Raw genomic sequence first — 25,984 nt, forward strand, 5'->3', positions numbered from 1 at the left:
AAATGTGTTAGGCGAAACTTCAACATCCCATCGATTTATATGGACTGGTACAGATACCCTGAGGTCACGTGACATAAACTCAATACAAAAAACATACGGATTCACCAGCAAATAATCCATACAATATAATGTTGAAGAGAGTTGCGTTGTGGCGTATTTTTTAAACTTTCGACAGATGCCACAGATGGTGATTATTATATTATAATACATTCCTTCCTACATAATAATTATGTAAGTATATAATTATTATACTATAGATTTAGTGATTATATAAATACGTCAATATGAAATTTAAATTTATTTTTCTTAAGAAGGTTGGCTTTAAATAATCGCCTAGTATGGAGTCATCGCCACTTCTCTGTAGACTATTGTTTGCTCTCTGTATTTTCATTATAAATTAAGTTTTAATTATAAATTTGTAATAAATTAAAAAAAAAATATAAGTTGTAATTGAAAAGTCATCTCTCATAAATCGTACCATGCGCCTATGCCCACATCGTAACCAAAGTTTTGTACCATGTTTATTTACGTTTCATTGGATCCGAACTATTCGACACGCATGTAAAATGTGATCGCACTCTATCTGTAGGTAAATTATTCATGCAGGGGTTTTACAGGGTTTTAGGCCTTGGGCGAGGATTGTCTGACAAAACTATTGGGTACGGGTTGGCATATATAATTTTGCGGCGGAATAAAATCAATATAATATGGGCTTATTATGATTAGACGAAAATATTACTTAGTATAGATACGAATATCATGCTTTTCCCGTAACATTGGCTTTGAACTTGTCAGAATCTCAATAAACATCCTGACGTGTAAATGTGAATGTGAACACCTGTGTTACTAATAAAAATATTCAACTATTCATTAATTTATATGAAAATTCTATTCACAATTATAATATAAGTACACAAAAATGTGTGCTCAGTTAAAACCTTCATAATATCGACCCTTAATCGGCAGAACAACGTAAGCGACAATTCATAAATTTTAGAGGAGAAGGTTTTTTTTAAATTATTTCCGTAATTAGTTCCAAAAATGAATTCTGTTATTGTGGTTAATAATAATTGGTTACTGCCTATACGGAAATTATAAAACAATTGCAATAGTGCTTTTAGTTTTCGAGATAGTGGCGGTAACGCTGTTTTGCTTATGTCTATGAAACGATATTTTTCCAGGCATGTCGCTTACGCTATTTGGCGTAGTCGTTTTTATTTATAAATTTCATGCTAATTATCATCACAGGGCATTACTAATTAAGTATTAAAATAAATAACATAAGCACCCATTTATTTTACGAAAGGGGACGTTGTTAAATAAATTAAAAATACTTTGACTTTTTAAATTAATATTTTTGCTTGTAGATACTTAATCACATATAGGTAAAATAAAAATAAATGATTGGTATTTTTAAGGTTTCGCTTATATTATTAATATTATCAGGTATTGCTATTTTTCAAAATGAAATAGGTACGTATCTACTCGTACATAATTAAATATGGGGACCTACTAATTATGATAAAATAAAATTGTAATCAACTATTCAGTTTTACAAAAAAAATATTGTCCCACATTTTTTAAGCAGTAATCGCTGTATTATCCTCATTCACATCTTCCTGATCGGATTCCGGTAATCTATATCGGAAGATAATATATATAATAGTATCTTCCACTGATAATCCATGTGGCAGTTTCATAAACTCATCCGTCATCTCTGAGGGATATTACATTTAACACAGAGCCTTTAAGATCGTTATACTGGATCTCCGATATTGGTGATTTAGCACTATACAGCAAGGGTGGCTGCGCTTAAAGCATCACAGCACTTGATCGGGATCTGATGACATTTTCTAGGTCTAACAGTTTAGTCCTACTGTCACCAGAGTAGGTACAATATTTGGTAAGTTTTTTAAATTATGCCTTTCGTAATTCACCAAATTTAATTTTGAACTTTGAAGGAATGCAAGTAGCAGCGAAAGATTTCCAGTCACGGAATTCTGCATATGACATGATGACCTAGCGTTGGAAATGATTGTGGGTCATTCTGATAGTGCCTAAACTACTCTGAATATAAATGACTCAATTGTCGCATGAAGGGAATCGACCGGCATCGTAGTACGACCAGTGGGTCTATTCTATACTTATCGACCGCTAAAGTGATAGATATTATCAAACTTAGGGTAGGTTTATATAAAAGTGTTAGTACTTATTGCAACAATTATAATCAACGTATTGTAATTGTTACAATAAGTGCTAATTCTATAATACAAACCTACCCTAAGTTTGATAATATTTATCACTTTATCACTTTAGCGGTCGATAAATACAGAATAGATCCACTGGTAATAGAAAATGTATTTCTATCAATTCAATGAAAGTTGAATTTTTCATAAAATAAGATAGCATACCCAGTGTTGCCCGGTTCTTATTCTGACCAATCACAGTATAATAATTCCTTGATTTTTTCCCGCTTTGTCAGTCCTGTCCAAAGATTTGTGCATGATTGTTGAGATCTCATTACTGCTACGTTTACCATCAGTTTCACCCCATAAAAAGCAGTATCCATCATTTGTTCCACTTTCGTATATACTTTCATTATAGTATGCGTATTTCGACTAGGGAGTGTTTAGCACCTTCTCGAGGTCAAAACTTGCGCACAAAATGTCATTGTGATTTTTACTTTTGGCCAGATCATTAAAGAACATCTCCTTGCATTTATCCTTTACGGTAAGGGGACATTTGTAAGTATCCGTTTCAATTAGCCGAAGTCTCTCGTCACCAGACATGTTTGTTACTTTCTCGCAAAAAGAACACTATTATCTTTTTTGGTAGATGAAAACACAAGTTGAACTTACTGTCTATTAAATACGTTTCTGAAAACATTCCGAATCACGACATTAGTGGATTCATTCAAAGAATCCAAATTTTCAGTATAAATTTTATACTTATACATTTTTAACATTTCAAAAATCTACAGGAAGATACTATTCTTCGTAGATTATTCCGACAGTAGTGAGATGGAACGGCGGGTAATTATTGTTTAATAAACTCTCTTACCAGGTTTATTTTATCTCAGCCAGTTTTACTGGACGGCACGAGCTTTGCTCCCAAATCGGTTTTCGCACAACTCACTACCAGACGGACCACCGAATAAACCGTACCGTAGCTTACACTATCAAATAACGTCGGTTACGTTGTTTTGCTCTACTTTATAATGCGATACAAGTTAAAACGCTAAAAGGCACAGACCCTAAAAAAATGTCACGCGATTGAGATCGGGCTCTAATATTTTTGTCACTTATGCGCTAGGTGATATTGAACAGTTCTCCATTTAAAACGCAATTTACCAAAAAGTGTCGCTTACGTTGTTCTGCCGATTAAGGGTCGATATGTTCATGTTTGTTTGGCAATACGAATGAGTAAGCACCAGACTACTAGCAACGAAACCACCAGAAACCACAACATACCTATACAATTATTGTATTATTCTTAATCAAAACTGAATAAACAGAATCATAACACGGAAACTCTCAAGTGAAACGGCAAATAATTTTCAACTATAGGTGCGATGAAATTTTGGACTCGCTGGCAATCGGAGAGCGAAAGTCGACCTGTGAACACGTCAATTTGTTTCGTGATGGCGACGGGGGTATCTTAAATCGTGTAAATATGTCTAAATAACGTTACCCATTTACTTGAAAAAGAAAACATGTCAATGAATATATTATTATTGTTACTAATAGAACAATAAACAGAGCATTAAATGGACGCATGTTAGATTTATAAATTATATTTCGTTCGGCACGCGTCATTTTCACAAAACTGAGGTTATAGCCTTATTATTAGGAAAAATCTTAGAACATTATGTTACGGTGTTAGTGAGTGTGTACCTACGTAGTAACGTAGGTGTTGTTCGGATCCCATCGATAGGGTGAACTACACACTTTATTATAGAATTTTTTGTCAGATAGACCGCAAAGAGTTTGACAATCTGGAATAAATCGAGATAGGTATTTGGTCAGATCGATGACTATACGAGGAAGCACCAAATTAAATTCAAATTTCAAATTTATTTATTTTTACATACGATGAACATTACAAATTATAAATCTCAGACATTCACAACATGACATTTAAAAATAAAGAAATTGTATTAAAACAGTGTAAAGAAAAAATAAATAATATATGCAGTAGGTGTTATCACAAAAAACAGTATGAAAAATAAAGATAAAGGTACAAAAATTATAAAGCATTGAAGCACAACGAATGAGCTAAGTGGACCCTATTTTTAAAACAATATTTATAAAACAACGCCCACCTACCTATACTCATCCTCACGTGGGTGGAATATATCAACATCCGAAGCGATTTGGTTGAACAGTGTTATTGACAAGAATACCACTGGCTTACCACAGGACTCGCGTACCGAGAGGAGTGGAGAAAGCTGCCCGACGGCCTGATCATCCAGATCACGATCCTCAATCATGGTATCTCTACAAAGTCATATCCTATTATTTTATCTCTTTACACGTCCCGTTTAGTGATTCCAGTCACGGACACTTTCTTTGCAATTTACGAGATGCAAATATTTTTTGAAACGCCGAAGTATGCGGTTATCAAATACGGTTGCTTAACGTAAACGAGTGGTGGACCTTTCATACATAATTATCTCGGTGTATAGCAGTGATACACGACCTTTTCGTCAGTGTATCCAATTGTTTAATTATTTGCTGGCCGCACATTGTACAAAAATCGCAAGAAATAATTAATATAATATTATTCTCTCCTGAGTCCAAACGTATATGTACTTATTTATAATTAAATATTTATGAAGATGCGAGATTATCCGGTCACTCACCACTCTGCGTTACGTAGGTATACATTTACAAGATGTAACTCAGTGTCAACGCTACTTAACACACTGGGGCTTGAAAGACAGCTCCTTCCTCAGCAATAAACATTTTGATTTATTTTAAAAGTGAGAAACTAGAGTAGTGATGCAATAAATGTGTTATGGAGGCCAGCGCATCCATTCTATACAAAAGACTACTTTAGGCCGCTATCGGCACCTATCGAGGGTAGTTTTTCATTTTTTGTATCGAAGTATTAACACTAACTTAATGTAACAATTACAATAAGTTAGCCGTCTAAAGAAACAGTCAAACCTGTCTATCTCGCTTAACAATTCAACACATCCAAGAAAGGTGTTGTTAAAACATATATTGTAACAATTACAGCTAACGTATTCTAATTATTGTTACAACAATTGCTAATACTTCGATACGAAAATTGAAAAATTACCCTCGATAGCTGCCGATAGCAGTATTGTGTATGGAATAGATGCGCAGGTCCACGCAGGTGTTTTGTGAGGTACATTTTTCGCTCTAATCTTAAAATTACAACTAATTACAGCAAGTATTGTTACAATAAGTGCTAATATACTTCGATACGAAAAAAGGAAAAACTACCCTCGATAGCTGCCGATAGCAGTATTGTGTATAGAATAGATGCGCAGGTCCACGCAGGTGTTTTGTGAGGTACATTTTTCGCTTTAATCTTTGTACGTAGTATATTAATGATATTTATTGCTGCACATTAAAATATAAGTTATAAATTATAATTGATGACAGGTGAAATCGTTTTACGAAGTTTTACTAATTTAGAAGGATTTGCTACGAATTTAAATGTTTCATTCTGTAGATGGGCCGCAGCAAATGGCTTGGGGTCGCGGGTTGTGCACAACTGGTTTATACGATTTGAATGCATCAAAAAAGTTCAATCATCTGAAGTTATGATTTGAGTGCCCTATAAAACGCGGGGTAATAATATCAGACGTGGAGCATTGCAATTTTGCTGGCAATTTATATTGTTTGATATCACATCGCGGATCACGCCCCCCCGTCGTAAAAATAACCGAAGACGCCGTTGTCTGATTCAAGGCGTCCTGCAATGTGAAACGAAATACTTGTGACGGAAGAAGTCTGCACTTCTCCTCGGGGGCCGTAGTAGAAGATATCATACTACATAGGGAGTGTTGTAAGTATCCAAATACAAAATATGTAGCTGCCTATGCGTAATTATACAACACTTACCTGTGGGTCTATTTATTGCATGGCCCACATAAGGCGGGCGGGCGGGTTTAGGGGGTGGGGCGTGGCAGCTTGACCAGTTAAGTGAGATAAACACACACAACAAATTTACTCTAATAGTAAAAACAAATCGCCTGCGCTACTTGACAAATAGAATTTTATAATTATTTTTAATGTGCTTTCCGACTAATAAAAATGACTATTTATCCAATATGACGAAGGGTCGCTATCTTGCTACTTGGCTACTATCGCTAATTGGCTATCACAGAAGGGGGTCGTAACCAGTGCTTCATAATACGACGCCGAGTACTGACAATTCAAGTGAATTTATTTTAAAATACCAAAAATCCCTAAAAATACACGGAATACATTTGTTTTAGACAGAACCCTGGAGTTCCACGGAATGCTATTTGGGGAACATTACTGTAGAAAATTACACTGCCCCTAACTTTAGCGATATGCTGGGGGGCCGCCAAACATCGTGGCCTGGGGGCCCCCGCTTTAGGATGCGAGGGCCATGGTCTATTCTATCACAAGGCACTATATCTATCATATCTATGTATTGAGACGGTTAATTATTACAACAAGTTAACTGTTTAAACTGTCAATAAGTGCTGTGTTAACAGCCCCTCTCTTGGCTGTGTTAACTTTTAGAGCGAGATAGACAGTTTTGGCAGTTTAAACGGCTAAATTATTATAACAATTATAATATGTACCTCAATAGGTAAATATTACCTATATCTACCGTTGATAGCCGCCTTGTGTATAGAATAGACCCACTGAGACTATTTATGATGTATATAAAAGGTACATTAGTGAAAGAAGCCAACATTAAGGATGGTGATTTACATAGAGATATTAAATAAAAAGAGGGGCAAGGAATCGGCTTTCTCATACAACTGAATGAAGCAGGCCAACAATAGCCGATAACTTACGAGAAATAGCTACGCGATAAAAAAAAATCAGGGCATCACTGAGGATTTACTTTGGTCATTATAACGTACCCATATAATAGAATTTTAACGTGGAAGCTTTGCCGCAACTTGATTACCAACCCGCCTCACCATACATTTTCACCATACCAGCCTGCTTCACCATACTTTCATATAACCTGCCACCCCTAGGTGATTTATATTAGATACTATGAGTAGTATCATATTAACATTGTGACAAAAATGACAACCAGGATAAACATAATACACATTCATCGTAGAAGTATAATATGGAGGGAGTTGGGAGAGTATCGAATTGCAATCTCGTGGTGCAGTGCGTAAGGCGCTGGCCTTTCATCCCGGAGTTCTGGGTTCGATCCCGGTGAGGTCAAAATATATTTACATAATTTACTATATCTAAGTTCCTGAAGCCTGGGAGTTTTACCACTATTATTGGGCTTTACGGCCTGTTGTGGTGTTTAATAAAGAAACAAACAATAATAATTACAAAAAACTGGAAGGAAGCGGCTTTCGATAGGCTTGTTTGGGGAGGTAGCGCCAGGAAAAGCTGGAAGTAGACGATAAATATGTAGTAAGTATGCATTTGACACTTGATAACGCCGAAGATAGCCATGTACAGCCACAAGAACGGGTGGAGATAGGATAAACTTACTATTATAGAAAGCCTCAAAGATGTCTGTATTATATATTATACTTACACATGGCACGACTGACGTGTTTTGCGTGACATGTAAATACTATGAATCTGCACTTTTGCATTTGTGATGATATTTAACATACAATGATATTTCAGATATCCGACATACATGAACGCCGTGAGCTGTGTGCGAGTCGATTCAATTGAACAGATACTCGTAATAGGTGTAGGTACCAAAATCGTGTAGGTATTCGTTTTCCTAAAAACGATATTCCTAACTTACTCGTATTAAGGCAATTTATTTAGAAAGCCGATAAGTATACTTAATAACTTTCCAAAGGGATAGATGGAATGTTATAATTAAGAATCTTCCGAGTCACTGAGTAATTTTCTAAAGTAATTTTAACTAAAACTCCGTGCAGTATAAAAATCCCTCTGGATCTTATTGAAGCCATCTAAGTCTTTTCAGCTTAAATGTTTTTTTTACTCGTAAATCTCTTAACTCGGTTTGGCTGAAAAATATTAAAGACCGAAATTAAAAGCCGTTTAAATCTTTTAAAGTTTTTAATAAACTTTCGGTTGCGATAAGTACATAGTTATTTATCGAATTTTCCAATATTTTTTCTGTCCATAAAATCGCTATAAATCCGTGCTTTTTTTCCAATCATAGTAGGTACATAGTATGTAAGAATTTATATAGCAGTGGCGAAGGGTGGGGGTGGGCTGTTAAGATCCAACATAAATATGAAGTGCACACAATAAACTTTATCAGTCATACGTATTTGTTTTCATTGAACTAAGCCTACAATTTACAGATGGTGTTGGTTAGTTTTTTTTTTAAATTCAATTAAATATCTAAAATTATGCCATTAATCTTACTTACATAATTTTGGATATTTTATAGATAGAATAATATTTTTTATCTATTAGATGTAGTTTGGTTTAGGCAGGCCTTGATGAATTTTAAAAAAACTAACCAGCAATATATTATGTAATAATATGTATTCTCAATTCATCGAAAACAAATAAGTATGAATAAAAAAGCGTGCACTATTTTGTCGAATCGCCCATAACATAACAAAACTATTATGGTTTGGTTTAGGCATGTTTTAATTGATTTTAAAAACTAACTCACACCATCTGTAAATTGTAGTATTAGTTCAATAAAAAGAATTACGAATGACTGATAAAGTTTAATGTGCAATATTTTGGTTGAATCTTAAAAGCTTACCTCCACCCTTCCCCACTGCCACATAGGTATTAATCGATTAAATGTGATTAGTATAAAAATACCAATACACAATACGTTCTACAATGTTTAATCACTAGCTACTTGATACCGAATAATTATATATTATTTACTTACATAACATTTTCTTTATTTACATGTCCGATATATTATGTATACGCAAGTGTTGGACCCGATCGAGTCAGGTGTCGTTGATGACGGTCACCTTCGAGTAAGCGAATCAATTTACAAACTTTTTTCGTAAGAGACATTTTTATCCGAATGCACAATTTGTGACTTTCATTTAAAAGCGTTGTGACCCATCGAGTTTTGCGTCACCGGGCCTGTTTTGATCCCTAACTGGACTCTTCGGATGGACTACTTGATTTCGGGATAATGTTACTTACGTATATTTCACATAGATAATAATATGTACACAAATTCTATATTATTGTCTGCGTGTTTCTAAGATTCGTCATATTCATAGAATAAATATGTACTTAGGTATATGCTTCGAAGTACTATAGTACGGTGTTTTTTTTTTTTGTTTACGGTGTTTGTTTTGACACGTAGTCTTCGCAAGTGCTATTATTATTGAGAAACTGTATGTTTTTTCTTCTCCATTGAATTCGATTCACAACCGATCTTTGATGTATTCTTCACAACAAATAAAAAAAATAAATTGACCAAATTGTCAACGATTAATCCTCATTAAAATGCGTCAATTTACATCCACATAACTGTGTTCCCGAACGTGTTACTAAACTAGATTATTTTTTAATAGTTGTAAGGGATAAGACACACGGCGCTACAAGTTACCGCATTAACGGTAAGGTATGTATTGCATTTTCTGTTCATCAACGCGGCGCAAACCAGGCAAATTGTAGCGCCGTATGCCTTAGCTCTTAGCCGTTCGCTCAACTAGAAATAACACACATTAAAAAACAACAACACAACAGCGCTCCGCGGGTACAGAAGCAGACATTATGCACAGTGCCCCAATGCATTATGTCTATGTCGGCTTTCACATCTAAACTCCCCTCATGTGCCACAGCCATAAATCAAACCTTCCGAGAACGGCGATCCAGTGTTGCTTGTGAAGACTGTGTACAACTAGCTAGTGACAGTCGCGCGTAGCCTTTGAAACGTATAGATATCTGAATGCGGCCATCGGCGAGCCGATATAGGAATTATGAATTCTTAGGTGTCTGTATGCGACCTAGCGTCTTCGACTCGGAAGCATGCAACTTCTCGATTGCAACAGCAATGTTTTTTTCAAATGAAACAGTCGCATTCGACCAATCTGCGGAGCTCCATTTGGCAACGTGTGTTTTGTGAATAACGATGACGTCACATCAACGTATTCGACACGTTGTGGGAGGACGAGTTTTGATGTGAGAGCCGGCTATCAGCAGATTGATAGGTACCTACATGCTAATTATAAAATATTAAATAAACAATATAAACCCTTATGGGCCTAATGCAACATTTCAAACGGAATGAAGCGCAATCGGGAAAGCGTTATAGTTTGAATTTCGAATTGATAAGACGAAACATTCTAAAACTTGGTCGGGAACATTGATAAGTACTTCTAAGTAAGGACAAACTTTTTACTTTAAATACATGTCGAGATATAACAGCAAAACTAACTCCGAAACACACATTGGATCGATACGTACGCATGAAACAGTGATAATAATATCGAGAGACCTAATAAGTATCTACTTACATACTATAATATAGGTAGGTACCTATATCGAACTACATAAACTTACATACTTAATATCCGTCAAGATAGGATATCTCGTAAAGTCATAGTTATTTCACACGCCTCAGTCAATTTCGTGTAAGTAAGGTGAAGTTGAAATCATTAAGTTTCAGGACAGCGCTACTAAGTTCATGGCAAACTATCGAAAATTTCACTCCCAGTTCGCCACTGATGACTAAAAACAGGGAACTCAGAAATAATGGGAACTGACATACAAGTAACAGGCAACCGATCTCAAGTGTGGATAAACTTAAACACGTGTGAACAATATGCTTGTCCTTCGTTCTGGCAACTGCTCTCGGCTTATGCAATGACGCTCATTCAATATTGGTGTATTTGAAGATTGCAACACACACTATTGCACGTCTATAATGTATATGTCACTCACACATTCAAAACCCTGCGTCAAAATGTAGTGTATTGGGGTATAGGTAGGTACTTACTTATACAATGGCTAAAATGGACCAATGCATATTTTTTTGCTTTGCACTAAATACTTACCTACCTAAGTACTTGTATTAAATATATTGTCAGTAAGCAGCTTAGAAGCATTACTTTAATTTTTTAATACCTAAGTATTCCCTGGGTAGGTACTTGTTTAGATTACAGTCATGATTTTTTGCAATGATTACTAACATTCACTGTACATAAAGAACAGAAAATGTAAAAGCCAATCTTTGTAAATAACCCATTTTTACAAATCTTGAGTAAGTATAATAGGTATAATCTTCACTGGAGATGTACCTATATTGTATAGGTATAATATAATGAATGCCTACCTATATATCGAGGGCTTAGTGTCAAACAACACTATCTACAAAAGTGCAACTTTACAGGAGAGCCAAAAATCGTTATTTCAGATTCTTGTATCTCAACAAGGGAAATGTTTATTTAAAACCTAATGTTAATATTTTATAATTTATTGTGTATAGTACATTTATCTTGCTTATGATGATGTTAAAATTTATAGGGATAGTTTTTAAAAAATATGAAAACAAGGGTAACTTATGTAGTTAGCGTTAAACTTTACTGACGATTTAATAAGAAATTAGAAAAGATTGACATAACGTTGTTTGACTATCATGTAGCCGTAAATGTAAAATAACGTTATCTCAAAAAAAAAAAAAAAAAACACTTTTTTGTAGATAACGTTGTCTGACTTTAAGCACTCGATATTATACTACCTTTATGTAGCCAACGGAGTTTTTATATACCTCATGATCATAAAGTATCTACTTATATGCAATGCGATACATTGTAATATAATTTTGCGCGTCAGATGCTGCAAATTTTGAATCCCTATACAACGCACTACTGTCGGTTTAATTAAATTTTTGGAATGTAAAAAATATCGGTGTTGTCGTTATACTTTCTGAGATAATCATTGCCGTTACACATTAGCTCTGTCGATAAATTCAGAATTGAATATAAATGCCACAACCGTATATTGACTCAAGTCCTCGTGTCTATCGTCGTTTGATGATGACGTTTTACATTAAAAATGTAGGAACCTTAATCATGACGTGAACTTATCATGAGATCGATACATCAAGAAAATTTCTCATCGTTTATAAAATTGCATATGATATATTCCGTGATTCATTCATTAGTCCCGAAATAAAGTTAGTTTCTGAAAACTTGTTTTTATTTTCATAATTCTTTTATTTTTATTTTCGATGACATTCTGGGAAGACAATTTATGGTCATTTCAAAAGTGTAGAAGGCAAGAATGGGTACCTACGTACGTCGGAGAGAACGGTCCCCTAAATTCTGCCGCCTGATGGACTGATCACATTAGGGATATGACACGATCTTCACTCAACGCAGTCTTGCATGCAACAGAAGATGGAACTAAGTAAATTGAGAAAAAAACACTCCTTGCCCAATAGCTATAATACACTTGGTCACTGAATAAGTAGAAATCACAGGGGAACAGTGTTGTGCGGTGACTTTTGAAATCGGGCATGCTTCTCGTAATAATTGGTTTAATCCATTAAAACAGTAATTTACTAGTTACTCATACCTGTTAAAACTCTATAACCTATATACCTATATGCGGAATTTATGTAGAATGTTTATATTTTGAAAAGTATTATTTAACTTGAGATATTAGGTTAAAAGATATTGTCATTTTTTAACCATATAATAATTTGTAGCAAACTTCAAGCTATTAGTTATCGTCCTACATCCACCATAAGTACTATATATATAATACCATAAGTAAGCATTCTAACACAGTTTTAAATTCAATCGTAAATTGTATAATAATATAAGCATACCTACCTACTCGTAATTTATTAAGTGAGCAGATATTGCCAAGATAACCCCTGGAACTGTAATATATCTTGATATATTATGAATGCGTGGTATTGTTTTATGAATTACATTTGACCATTTCGAACACAAAATATGTTCGACTTGTACCTAAACCAATGCAATCAAATTACAGTACACATGAAGTATAACTGCCTGAGGACGGACATAGCGTAAATTGTTGTGCATTGATATTGATAGACATCCAAATTCACTGGACCATCATTGTTTAGACTGTTTAGACTTTAGAGGATGAACAATCACAAAAAGTCGCGTATGTCATACACAATGTCGAAATACGCTAATACAGAATATTATAAGATTCATTAGTAACTAAGTAGTTATAGTTCAAACTTTTTGTTTCCATAGTTTTTTTTTTCGACCATGTCCGATCCTAATAGGATCATATGGATCTCCACAGAGTAGAGGTTTTTATTAACAGATTTTGTTTTTTTTTACGAGAAATGGATGTTAGCCACGTGCTCAACCTATTAGGTCCATACCCTGACGCACACACAAATTGAAAAACAATATGTGTAGGTACTTGCCAGACCCATTATTCGAACCTGAGACCCACGGCGTGATAATCCAACGCTTAAGCCGCGCGGCCACCATGGGTGTGGTTACCATAGTTAGAAGTAGGTAATCGTTTTGTCAATGAATATTTTTGCTACTACAAACCCGTCTTCAAAACTATCTAGGTAGGTATTACTAACGTTCTGTCGAAGGGTGTGTAGCCGAAACAGTTGACAACGTAAAGCTACTGTGAAGCGTCTGCGCCGGGTCGTCCAGGATGGAAAAGATTTTGGTGGACACGAAGACGCACCAGGGGTTCTAATGCCAGAAATGATGATGATGATAACGCAGTTGAAGATTTAAAGATGACTAAAAAACGTTACAAATTTACTTGAAAAAGAAAGCATGTCAATGAATATATTATTATTATTATTAGTAATAGAACAATATAAATAACATTAAATGTTCGCATGTTGACTTTTTATGACAAATTATGTTTTGTTCTGCACGCGTCATTCGCACAATCTTCGCGTTGCGTAGTCACGATCGTTTTAGACCATGCCCCAGCTGAATGAAGTATAGCCTTAAATATTGACTCATTGCAAGAAAATTATTTTCCTATTTTCGATTATTCTTTTGAAGTAGTTTGAATACCATTGTGGGTTTACAACAGGTTTACCGAAAGAAATATCCAACAAAATCTAATGTAGGTTTGGGATGCTACTTCTTGGATATGATGGAAGTGATACTTACCCGCATGGTCCCCCACATCCTAAAGCGGATGTACCGGTCAGGATCTTTGCCCCCCCTACCTATCGCTAAATTTAATAACACGTGTGACGCACAACAGAAGCTTTTTCAAAATTGTGTTAGAGGTAAAAGTACTCTTCTGCAACATCTTCTTGGCTACACTTCTAGGCGCTGTTGTCGACTAAATGGGAGGAGCTTGTTAGTTTATTATGGAAAATGGAAGGTTCATGTCAGTTTTAACACGTAGCCAAGAAGATGTTGCTGATGAATAAGGGCCTTCAGTTTAGTTTTAGCCATTTTTAATAGTTTTAATACACCTAGTTACTTAAGGTGGCTGTTAGTAATTTTGAACAATCACAAACACCCAGGCTTTGAGAAAAACACATAAATATTGAGTCTTCACCGGAAATCGAACGCAGAACTCTCGGGTGGGAAGGCCAGCCGCCTTACGTACTGCATCAACACGGAACAATCAAAAATTGCATCTTACAACCTCATTTTTTACATGTTAATATCCCCCTTATGAAATAGCGCTAAATCAATAATAAAGAAAAAATATTTTTTTACTATTAGAGCAAATTTGTGATCTGTTTTTTTCACACGCCGAGCCCCCTGAACCCGGGGCCCTAGACTAAAGCACTGAAACTTGTACGTATGCAGTTAGTCGTATCACACTTCACCGTGAAATGTTGTATTTGAAATATATGGCCATATATTAAAGACCGTCCAACCTCTTTGGGTGGTATAGCACTGACATAAAATCCATGTCTAAATAAAACACGGTTCTTGTCAGTTTACACTTTACAGGAAGCCAGCAGCAAATAAATTTTGAAAATAGCCGATATACTGGATTATTTGTTAGGTTAGGTAAGGTTAGGTTTTCATTCTTGAATTCATAAATTTTGCGAAAATCAGCTATGACAATTTAATTAACATTCATATTGAATCTAGAAAAATTAGAAACCGTATAGTATACGGTCATCTCTTTCCAATAAGAAAGCTCACGGCGAATTGTGCCACGGCGAAATGTTTTATGTAATTTACATGTAACCTTTCTACAAAACTTAAGAGTTTTTTTTTTATAATTGGTTTGCATACCAACGTTTCATCGATCGTTAAAAACATACAGCAATAAATTAGTTGTATTTTTTTGAGACCATGCATATAAATTAGGTCTCGATAAGCATTATTTTTCAAACCACCCTTATACACCAGATAAATCATAAAACTGCTGAGAAATCGTTTCCAGAACGCTGTGTACTAAAAAACTTTCACAATATGTTAGAAATCAGCATTTTACGCATAGGTACATGCCAAGCATAACCCTAGGCATGTTTTATTATACAAGAATGTCATGAAAATATTATGTAGTACTAACATGTACCTGCACTATCGCTACTTAATAGAATTTTCGTATTTAAATATATTATGTATGTATATATGAGACATTGCCCACGATGGCCGACCGGTAACATGTAGGCTTTTTTCAATGTGTGTTTGCACCCACAGAATGGACCTAATATGTTGAGCAACTGGCTAACACCCACTTCTCGTGAAAACAAAAACAATCTCAACTCTTCGGAGGCCCATAATATTATAATCCTCTTCGGATCGAACGTGGTGATGTAATGTAATGTAATTGAATATTTTGATGATGACCAGAATTTCGCTCGAAATGGATCAAAAAATCTAATAAAATAACATTGCAGAGTAGAGTAGGGATTACAGTTATGGCATTCCGCTTGATTCACCTACGCATCGGAAACCTGGACATTACGAAATGAACGAGCCTTGAACATCTCTGAAAGAAAAATTCTCCGCCGTATGTACGGACCGATCAGGGACGGCACCAATTGGAGGAGAAGATATAACGCTGAGCTCTACGGGCTGTACGAAGATTGCAGCGCAGTTCAATCAATTAAGATTGGAAGACTGCGATGGCTAGGTCATGTGCACCGTATGAATGACAATGAACCGGCAAAGAGAGTGATGTCCAGCAATCCAATAGGGTGTAGAAGAAGAGGCAAGCCAGATTCGCTGGTTGGATGGAGTTGCCAGTGACTGCCGTATTCTGGGGGTACCGAATTGGAAAGCGGCCACACTGGATAGGGACAGATGGAGGGAGCTGTTGGAGGAGGCCAGGACCCACACCGGGTTGTCGCGCCACTGATGATGATGATTCCACTTGATTTCTTGATCCCGATATCCCAGAATTGAAAACAATGGAATCGTGGGATATCGGTATTATATTGTAGTGTTCAAAAGAGTTTTAGGAAAAGATATTAATTATGCTCTCGTAAGTAAATAAGTATTCATTAACGAATTGCACGTAGTTTATAGACAGAATAATATTAAAATCTCGAAATATCATCAAAGTCAATTACCATTATGTCGGCACTACACAATACAAACATTAGCGGCAAAACTTCACTAGTTTTGTGTAATTCTGAGATTCCGGCATTGATAAAATACTAATCCTGAAATCCCGGCATTTAAACTTCTGTCTCGAATTGGTGATGCGTGAACAAAGCTAGATGGGTAAGTGACTTGGTCACGATTTCTTACAAATGGGAATGTTCAATATGGGTCTACCACCTCTGCCTGAATGGGATTGTTTACTTTTGTTAGTACTTAAATAACATGCTGTTCATCAACAATTATCTCAGAGGGTGGATCTAGCAGCTAGTAAGTAGCTGGCGTTGATGGCGACAATGTCCATTTTACACGATATATATCATAATATGATATCATAAAAATAGTATTGTTTCAGATTTGAAACGGATAAAGCACCGTCAGATACAATGTCATGCCCGCTCATTTTTTAACTCAAGAATCGACTGAACTAATGCTATTTTCTTTTTGCTATAAGTTAACAATAGTTAGGTACCAACAGGATTTTATAGGTAGATATTGACCGAAATAAATATCAGGTAACGACTAGAGCTGATGTTTATTTTTATTCACGGTTCATTACCATAGCCAGAGGTATTCAAAGTGTGTGCCGAGCGCTAAAGGCACCGCGAGTATTTGAAAAAATCAATGTAGGTACTGTTGCATGATCACTCGTCACAGTTCATAATTATCCCTGTGCAGTCGATCATCAATAAAATTGATTGTATTCTTACTTAATTCACGGAGAAACCCGTCATTAAATATAATGTGCAGCGAAAATTAAAAATTTTAGTAACCACAACATAGTATGTATGCACAGAGCAGATTAATAAATTGAATTCCGATAGACTACAACCCAATACACTACATTTTGACGCAGGGTTTTGAATGTGTGAGTGTCGTACGAAAATGAACCACACATTATAGACGTGCAATATTGAATACACCAATATTGAATGAGAGTCAGTGCATAAAACGAGAGCAGTTCTCTGAACAAAATACAAGCGTATTCTTACATGTGTTTAAGTAAATCCCATTTTCTTCCACACTCGAGATCGGTTGGTTGCCTGTTTCTCCACACCCGTTAGGTATTTCAGTTCCCATTATTTCTGAGTTCCCTGATAGTAAGCATGTCACTTCATGAATATGAATAGCATTGTTGCTTACTAATATAGTATCGTATTATTTTATAGATGCTCTCATCACTAATGAGAGATAGAATATTCATTTCAACAAGTAACTTGCTATGAAAATTTGACTATACCTGTGTATAGGTTGATCCCAAGTTTTGAGAAACTGTGTGACGAAGAACAGCATACCTATTTAGGTAGAGTTGGGTATCGGGAATTTCGATCCCGAATCTCGAGAATCTTTTCTCGGGATTTCTTTAGTATCAAATATTAATTGAAAAAACGATTTTTCTATATGAAAAAGTGGACAGAAAATACAAAACGTTCAAAGACTGATCGGGGTATTTAACACAATTAAGTCAACGTCGACTCAAAGTGAGCACAATTTTTCAACATCGGGGAATTTTGTGTCTCAAAAGCGTGCGCGATTGTCAGACGCAGCGATTGACAGTCTGTGTTTTTTGAAATTCTATTTTAATAAGTAATGTTTTGAATTATTTTTGTTTCCTACTTCTATTTTGTTTGTTATAAATATATAGTTTGTTATAATATTATAAATTAAAAAAAATATATATTTTTTGGAATTTATCTGTTTTTACAGTTTGTTTTTTAAATTTTCCGATATCTCGAGAATCCTTTTCTGGAAATCCCGAATCTCGAGAATTCAAAATTTCAGCATTTCGGGAAATCCCGAATCTCGAGATCGAGATTTTCTCGGGAAATACCCAACTCTACCTATAGGTAAATCCCACTAATTGATGTTTTTTTGGGCGCCGTGAAATTGAAAAGTTTAAAATCCACTGCCTGAGCCACCAAAATTCTACAGAATTCATTAAGTAAATAATTATTATTCTCCTTGATGATATTTTAATAATTTCCGTTAACTACGCATAGATTAAATTCAAGATTGTAATACTAAAATACCTGCCTGCGATAAGGAATTTTTATTACTATCAACGAAGATTTTCATAATGCAAATTCGTTGGTTGTAATATTTTTACATTATATTACTAAATAAATAAGTAAGTAATTGTGTAATATTATGTACATATAAATCAGAGCGTCAGAGCGGAGCTCGGAGCTGGAGCAATAGGGTTTTACCCGGAGCACCGAAAGTTTGTAGTCCTCCACACTGCTCTCGATGTTTTTTTATTAATATTAAATTTTCATCCTAAAATCCAATGAAAATACTACATTTGACACTTTACAACACAGTAATTATTTGAAATACGGCAACATTGCCGAGTGATAAATAATATTCTTACTTTTTTGATACTTTGGACTCACCACGTTAAGTTCGCAGATATTTTGTTTAATACAACCTGATTTTAAAACTACTAACTTAGTTTTTATTTTTTAATATTTGTATAAGTACATATTATTATAAAACCTATTAAAAAAACTTTTTACCCGGAGCAGAGCAAGTATTAGGTCCCAGAACGGAGATGGAGCGGAGCAACTCAAGAAAGGGTCCGCTCCAACCCTCTGATATAAGTTAGGTACACTTGAAGATTCAAGATACCTACCTTCATAATCAAATTGATGATTAGGTATCTTTTTAACAATGTTCGATTCAAAGAATGTCATAATATGGTCCTCCACGGGGTGGAGGTTATACCTATTAACAGATTTTTGTTTTTACGTGACACGTATGGTAGCCACTAGCCACTTGCTCAACCTATTAGGTCCAAACACACAAAATAAACATAATGTTGTTTTGCCTGACCCGCCATTCGGACCCGAGACCCACCACATTATAGATGCTTAAATTATTAATAAGATCGATTACATATTACATGGCTTTATCAGTTTTTCAAATAAATAATTCATCAAATTTTGAATTTTTGAGTATGTATAATAGACGGTACTTCAGTGAAACGGCAAATAATTTTAATTAATTAATTTTAACTATAGGTGCGACGAAATTTTGGACTCGCTGGCAATCTGAGAGCGAACGTCGATCTGTGAACACGTCAATTTGTTTCGTGATGGCGACGGGGGTATTAATTCTTAAATCGTGTAAAGATGATTAAAAAACGTTACCCATTTACTTGAAAAAAGAAAACATTTCAATGAATATATTATTATTGTTACTAATGAACAATAAACAGAACATTAAATGGACGCATGTTGGATTTATATGAAAAATTATATTTCGTTCGGCACGCGTCATTTGCACAATCCGCGCATCGCCTAGCCACGATCTTTTTAAACCATGCCTTAAATGAGATATAGCCTTAAGAGATAAGTAATTTTATTCTATTTAAATTTCAACTATGTTTGTCAACTTTTCATAAATACACATAGTACTAGTAGAGAGTAAAATTATGTGATTTTTAAAATGATAGTAGGTAAGTACCTACATGAGTTATATGACTCTAATGTAACATGTAATTAATGAAAATGTATTTTAGAACGGTTCTAAAAAATACAACGGTCATCTAATGACTATTGATTGCTTTTAAATGCTCTTATTGTGATCATATTTTGAAAGAGCTTTTAATTGACAATATAAACCAGGAAACTTTTGATATTCTGACAGCGAAAAGTCGCTCTTCTCACTGTGTGAAATATTACTTTGTCATTCTTAGGTCGCCTTGCCTCGTCACGTTTGGTTAAAACGTTCAAAGATGACGACCTACGTCTTACCTACACCGTGTGCAGTAATTTCAAAACAAATAACATAAGTGGCAAAATTTATAATAACATCCTTGATCAATAAAACCAGAATCTCGATTGGTAATAATAATTAAGTATCCAAAACTGTACATTTCAGCGTGTAATGTTGTATCGGAAATATATGGTCGTATACTAAAGACCGTCCTACCTCTTTGGGTCGTACAGTACTGAGATAAAATTCATGTCTAAATAAAACACGGTTCTTGTCGGTTTACAGGAAGCCAGCGGGCAAGCAAATTTTGAAAATAGCCGATACCTACACTGGATAATTTGTTCGGTTAGGTTAGGTTTTCATTCTTTCATGAATTACCTATGCCAAAATAGGCTGTGAAAATTGAATTAATGTTCATATTGAAACTAATAAAATTGGAGACCGTATAGTATATCTACGGTCATCCCTTCGGATAGAAAGCTCACGGCGAATTGTGCTACGGTGAAATGTTTTACGTACAATTTACATGTAATCTTTTTCATGTACGGTGCAACATCAATGTGTGTTTCCATTGATTACTGAAAATAGTTAATTACTAAATGGTGTCTTAAATAATATTAGCATCTATTTCGTTAAACTCAAACTATACTAGTGGATTCTCTAGTCTGCCCTGATCGATCTTGAACATACGGTAATCGTTGATCCAACTGTCATCGATCATCGATTGAGTCGTGCACGAAAAAACAGGATTAAGTACCTTCTTTATTTTAGCCACATCGGGATAGCGATCGAGGCAGACGATCGGTATGAGAATTTAATTTGACATTCACTAGGCTGCTCATAAAAAAGCTTGCGTGCAATGAGATTTATGCACTCTCCGTACGATTCCCATGCGTTTATTTTTTGTTATAACTACTTTTGTGACGGATATTGGATGTGCGGTGGGGTGGTGTGACTTTAGGAGCAACGAGGAGATAAGAGAACGCACCAAGCAGCCTCTCATTACGCTGAGAGTGAAAAAGCGACATTAGACCTGGCTCAGCCAAGTGTTGCGGATGCCAGAAGAAAATTTCAACCTGGCTTCCCTGTTCTTCAAGCCAACCGGATTCCGGCGTGCTGGAAGGCCGCTAAATACGGTCTATAGTGCGGATGCTGGTTTGAGCTGGAACGATGCAAGAAGACTGGCGAGCGACAGGGATTCTTAGAGGCGCTTCGTGGTGTCCACATGCTCCAACTAACGGACAGAATTATATGGCCGAAGAAGATGAGACAGAAAGATGAGAAGAAAGGACGACGGGATGATAACAACGTTTCCACCGATCATTGATAAAACGAAATCGGCATAATGGGTACAATAAGTTTTAGCCATAAAAACGAATATTTTCCCACTAATTAAGTACAACGAAAATAGGTAGGTATACTCTGAAAACACGATACTAGTAAATCTGTCCAAGTAATAAGAGAATAGTTGGAATTAATTTTCTTTCGCAACCCGATTATAAATGGTTCCTTTATTATTTTGCCGTGTTAGTTCATCTTCAAATTTAGAATTTTCAGAAATCGGAAAAAACATCAAAGAATGACATGACATTTTTACAACGTTTTTATTAGCTCATATTCATATTTGTCCGGTGGTTGTTTGTCCAGTACAAATCTTGCAATCGACTTTTTAACTAGCTTCCCGACTAGCTAGACATTTGAAACATTTAGAATATATCAGAACACGATGCCAATGCATTATTTTAATACTTTTAGCCATCTTTAAGTAGAATTGAATTCATTTTCAGTTAATTCTGTTTTGTATGAAAAGTTATTATGGAAGAAATCCGTAATCCAATCCACTATTATTGGTTGCTAAGTGGGTGGTCCTAGCAACTAAATTATTAATATATAGGTACGTGCGTTACTATGGAAATCAAATTGACATTTCAGTATTCTATATTTGTGTTTGTTTGTTTTTTATTTACTTCATATTATCAAGTACAAGTTTGAGCATATTGAGCATAATTCAACAGAAAATTTAAAAACGTTGTATATAAAAAGTTCTTTTTATCTTGTAATTATTATTAAATAAATAATCAATTAAGATATTTATTGCAATATGATTTTACTATATTATTTATATTATGCATAACTAATAATCATTATAGAGAGTTTTAAAGTACCTACTACTAATAAATAACTTCATGCTTAATATAGGAAATTACATTACCAATATATAGGCATTATAGTACATAAATATATTATTATATATATGTACCTATACATAGTGTTTTGATATCATATTATTATTGTATTACATAATATAGGTATATAGGTACATCTATATAAAATAATCCTTCATTTTTGCAATGTTGCAGTAATTTTCGATAGTGGTCGATAGAAGAAGAAGAAAGTAGGTAAGTACCTAACTAGGTATATACCCAACGTGATAATATCCTTTTTATTTATTTAGATTTGAGAGTTCGATTTGATCTGAGTTTATACTGAACAGAAAAAAATATTTTCAAAAATGCTAATGAAAGATTAACTTTTGAGTCAGTTATACCTATACTAAATAAATAAGTATGTACCATACATGTACTAGTATGCACCTATTTAGTAATTATGTAAAAGAATTTCGGTGTTCCATAACAATAGACCCTATTCGAGAACATCGTCAAACTAATGTGGGTACCTCCTACCAGAAACCATAAACCATTATTATTGTCCATATTAGATATAAGGGATATGTATCAGACGATTTTATGTAATGTATCTGATTGGAAATTACCAATCCATACTGCTTCAAGGAGTTTTAAAAAATATATCGCTTCCGCTTGATATCGATGGTTATAATATATTACACAAACTTATTGCAGTACAATATAAAATGGTTATAAAATAATATATCGTTGTGTATAAAATAAATAATAAAATTTAAGAAAGCATTAAACATGGCAACAGCGCACGACGGCATAAGATCAGGTTGTTATCATTCAAACAGAAAGAGGCGATGGCAAAGTTGAGTTCGCTTCGCTCGTATACCTGCATGGCGCAGGCTGACAGCTGACCGGTTTTTAAGATTCTCGAATCTCGGTGTCTTTCTGATTCACAATCAAAACAAAGGCAGCCATTTTCCCTGGTTTTCAGCATACCATTACCATGCTGCCGATTATTATGTGCAAATGTATTCAATTGAATCACTTAAAAGGCCAATAACAATATTTAGTCGGTTGATTCTAAACATCCCGTCTTCAAATGATTAGGTGTAGTGTATGAAATATCATTTTACAAACGAAAGGCGATCGAAAACAATATTAACTGATAAATAATTCAAGATATTCTTCTTATAACTCATTAATCATTATACAAAACTAGTTATAAAAGCTTCTAAATACACAAGCATAGTATCAAGTCATTCTGTTTGGTTGGTGTTTGTGATACTGATTGAATCTAATTCATATTACCTACCTACAAGTAAATCGAAAGAACATTACAAAATCGGAGATAATAAAAATACATACAAATATTAAAACTGCAAGGAATACAGTCATACATTTTTAGTCCAACTGAAAGCGTATTAGCTTTTGAAAAAGCTTTTAAATATTCAAAAATTTACCTTATTCGACTGACAGAAAGGAAGCTTCAGCAGTGAAGTTACACTTTTATATCCATATTTTTTTTTTCAGATTTTACTATATTTTTACACTAAACCCACATAACACACACTACGTATGAGTATTATCAATATTATTACACACCTAAATATTCACAACACTAAGGTCAGACTAACCCTCTGAGTATTTTGAATTTCAAAAAGTTTAACAAGTCCGGCACAGTAAGTTTAAACCAAGTAATCACTAGTCTTGACAAACTTTAATGCTGATCAATTTTACGGTTACATTTTAATGCTAAATTCACTACTTACTAACATTAAACTTAGTGAGAATTAAGAGAACGTATATATATGATTATTTTTACATGAAAACAAAGTTTTGTTTGCAAGTTTTCAATGCGTTGTTTACGTTTACATATAAATGGACACGGGCGGCACTTCTATCGGCACGAGCAACACCGGCGAAAACAAATGAGCGACTGATTTTGGAATTTTCGTAGCGGCGAGCGGCAGCACGCTTACCTTGCGAACATCCCAGCATGAAGAGACTCGGTCACAAGTTGTTTCTCTTTCTTACACACGACAAACATAACATTCATTGTGGGATAAAAGTTTGAGTAACATCTAGGTATCTATGCATACACAATAACTTTTGAAATATATATTTGAGAAACTTGCACAACTTTTTAGAATAGGATTAGGTACTAAACAACTAAACTGTACTGATGAGCAGAAATGAAACTAAACCACCATGAATGAGTTCATCGAAAATAATCACTATTTAGTGATTAGTTTATCTCTAGATTATATTCTATTTCATAAACCAATGATGCAAAACCTTTTCATTTCATCAGTATGGTTTATCAAATTTCTACATTGTTCGCAGGTCGCCAACGATGCAAGTGTCGTGGTTATCATTATAATAATGAATTGTTAATTTGAACGAACTATTCAATAGCAAATCTTCATTTATTGTGAACAGGTTATTGCCTTGCATTCGAAGATAATCAATATGTAACACTACTATCGTAACTCACTATTCGGTGCCCTCGAATGTCTATAGTCGGTTTTGGATGTGAATTTATAAACCTGTGGGTCTATTCCATAGTTATAGACCGCTAAAGTGATAAAGTGATAAATATTATCAAACTTAGGGTAGGTTTGTATCAAAGTATTAACACATATTGTAACAATTACAATAAGATGTTTGTAATTGTTGCAATAAGTGCTAAATTTTAACAGCAGCAAGAGAGGTCCTGTTAAAATATAGCATTTATTGCAACAATTACAAGCAACTTATTGTAATTGTCACAATAAGTGCTAATACTTTGATACAAACCTACCATAAGTTTGATAATATTTATCACTTTATCACTTTAGCGGTCGATAAGTATAGAATAGACCCACTGGAGGGATCGTATAACGGCGTCCAGGCAGCAGGTGGTTTTCTTTTGCGGCGACTTCTAGTGGTTTATCATATTAACAAATAGCGCCTGTACACGTGCATGGATTTACTAGCTGTAATAGTGTGTATGTATTTTAAACTATCGCGATAATAACTGTTTGCACATAAAAGTGCTGACTGTCTCGCCAATCTCATTCTTCAAGAGTAGGCGAGAGGCGATGTAGTCATTTTATAATAGTACTATTTGACAGGTTGTGTAACCTCAAAATGAGTCTGCACGGTGTAATTCATTTTTTTACCGGCAGGCTCACCAGTATTGTTCGACTGCGTAGGCGCTGATATCGAACAGTCCCAACTCTCGCGTGAAAATTCAGAAGCTTCCGAACTTTTTTGATGGATGCATGCAATCTTGCAACTTGCTTGATAATACATGTTTACATGTGCATTTTCTCATTATGGCCGTGATAATACGTACTGTCAGCAGTAAATCCATGCACGTGTAAACGGGGTATGACGTGCAGCCTATATTTTGAATCATTTTAGGTACCTACCTACTTTAAGTACATATTACAAATCCGTACTTGGGTGGCAA

At 34.8% G+C, this 25,984-nt stretch overlaps 1 protein-coding gene across 1 annotated transcript in view; it reads right to left on the minus strand.

Moving 5' to 3' along the window:
* Nucleotides 1-24,468, minus strand: part of LOC147064130 (fat-like cadherin-related tumor suppressor homolog) — a 1,128,183-nt gene extending 1,103,715 nt beyond the window's left edge. Inside the window, exon 1 of the mRNA XM_085959043.1 lies at nt 23,991-24,468. The gene's annotated coding sequence lies outside the window, so the exon portion shown is untranslated. The remainder of the gene's footprint in view (nt 1-23,990) is intronic.
* Nucleotides 24,469-25,984: the final 1,516 nt, after the last annotated feature.

This window comes from Rhyacophila brunnea, unplaced genomic scaffold, assembly GCF_057557595.1.
Source record: "Rhyacophila brunnea isolate RB1 unplaced genomic scaffold, BYU_Rbru_1.0 scaffold_8, whole genome shotgun sequence".
In the NCBI taxonomy this organism is placed as follows: domain Eukaryota; kingdom Metazoa; phylum Arthropoda; class Insecta; order Trichoptera; family Rhyacophilidae; genus Rhyacophila; species Rhyacophila brunnea.